General features: G+C 58.9%; 1 protein-coding gene across 2 annotated transcripts in view; it reads right to left on the bottom strand.

Annotated features, from left to right (window-relative positions):
* The window catches only part of PPP2R3B (protein phosphatase 2 regulatory subunit B''beta), a 59,838-nt gene that overhangs the window by 45,491 nt on the left and 12,313 nt on the right, over positions 1 to 2,034 (bottom strand). The window lies entirely within an intron of this gene.

Here is a 2,034-nt window from a genome sequence, read left to right as displayed (position 1 = left end):
CCATCCTGCCCCCAACACGCCCCATCTCTCCCCAACCTCATTCCCCTCCCCCATCCTCTACCTGCTGCTCAGCCCATCCCCCATCTCTCCCCAACCTCATTCCCTAACCCTCCCCCACCCCTCATGTGCCCATGTCCCATCTCTCCCAGAACCTCATTTACCCCTCCCCCAGGGTCCACCTCCCCACAGGCCCGTCCCCCATCTCTGCTCTAATGCCCTTTGCTCTTTCCTCACCCTCCACCCCCACTGCTCCGCCTTTCCCCTCATCTCATTTGCCCTCCCCCAGATCTGCCCCTCCCCCCATTCCCTACGTGTCCCCTAATCCCATTTCCCCCGCTCCTCCTCCACTCCCACATGTGCCTGTGCCCCATCTCTCCCCAATCCCATTCCCCTCCCCCAGCCTCCCATCCCTCCAATCACCCTGCCTAAAGCCCCATCTCCCTCCCAGTCATCACGGTGGTCCCCACCATGCCCATGGCCCCTGGCCACCATAGCCCCGTGCTGACCTGCCCAGGGTCACGTCCAGACCCACAGTCAGATGCGTCCAGACCCACACTCCAATGCGCTGGGCTGAAGGAAGGCAGGAACCACCCCCCTCCTCCCGCAACTCTCCCCCACAAGAAACCCCGTCTGAGTCACCACACACACCCTAGAGAACACTCACTGTACCCGGGACACATGCTCACCCCTGCGGAGCCCCGCTGAAAGAGACCTTCTGTAACATGAAGCGCTTTCCCACTAGAGGAATTCGTAGAATTTGTCTCCCAAACAGTGATGCTGGTGAGACAGGCTCAACCTAAAACAATCCGCCTTTCCCGGGGGGGGGGGGGGGGGGGGGCAGACCCCCTGATGGCAAGTCACCGTGACTCAGGCAGCAGCAGGAGGAGGGTTTGCCAGTCCCGCAAACATCCTAGGGAACCGTCGCCCAGAAACCACCAAACATTCATCTTCCGACCCAGTGGCAGGAGATCCTCCGTGGCTGGTCCCACTTTCATGGTCTTAGAGAGATCCCAAACACACTTTCCTCAAAGACCCGGAACAACGTACAGCACAAACCACCTGAACACAGAATTCCCAAACTGGAAGACACCATCAGACAAAGAAAAACGCAAAGCGTGTAAATGTTGACATGTGAACAAAAGAAACTCCAATTACAGAATCAGCAAAAGCAGGTCTCTTTCTCCCCCTGAAAAGCCCTGTTCCATTCTGTGGCATTTTTTTCCTTAGGCCACACCAGGCGCTAACTCCTCACTAGCAGAGAAAGGGCAAGTGTTTCACGTGGCAAGTGTCCGGAAACCCAGATGCAAGGCACTTAGGGAGCAGGCGAACGAACCGAGGTCCAGCTTCCAGCCCTGCAGGCCTGTCCCCCACATCCAGCCCCCGTCTCCCCCGTCCCCTTCCAGTCCGCATGTCCTGTCTCCCCCTGCACCTGAGCACTAGGGGGCGGGTGGACGGCCAGTGGCCGCAGAGAAACCTGAATGACTCGGGAGCTCACGGGAAGTCTCAGCCTTTTCAAGGACGTGGTCCCCTTAAACCACTGACAAGACACACGCGCACACACACACACGCGCACACACATGGAGACGTAAAGCCAGGTGTGAGCGCTCTCAGCTCGTGAGAATCACCACAAAGTCCACAAGCCAATCTGTGACTAAACACCACCCAGGCGTCCACGGTCGCTGCTGCGGTCTCTGAGTATGCCCACACAGCGCTCACAAAGCACGGCAGCGACAGCAGGGAACGCGGTCGCTTCCACGGCCGTGGGGAAAGTTTCCCTCTGCTCACGAGGGTAAAAGCCCCCGATGTTTACGACTGAGGTTCAAGCCACCAGCCAACGCCAAACCCTCTCTGCACCGGAGAGAGCGAGCCGCTTAATCAGAGACCCCCTGCGGTTTCCTGACCTGAGTTGTTCTGCCACTAAAACCACAGGGAGGGAAGCTGGGGCTTCCTTTTAGGGAAGGCCTTCCCTGACACTCCAGCGCCACACGGGACACCTGCTCTCTACAGCCACGACATAGCCGTTCGGGGGGGGGG

This window comes from Callorhinus ursinus, unplaced genomic scaffold, assembly GCF_003265705.2.
Source record: "Callorhinus ursinus isolate GAN/ISIS: 27379988/994484 unplaced genomic scaffold, GSC_fseal_2.0 scaffold16, whole genome shotgun sequence".
Classification (NCBI taxonomy): domain Eukaryota; kingdom Metazoa; phylum Chordata; class Mammalia; order Carnivora; family Otariidae; genus Callorhinus; species Callorhinus ursinus.
This window is presented reverse-complemented; position numbering and strand designations above follow the sequence as displayed.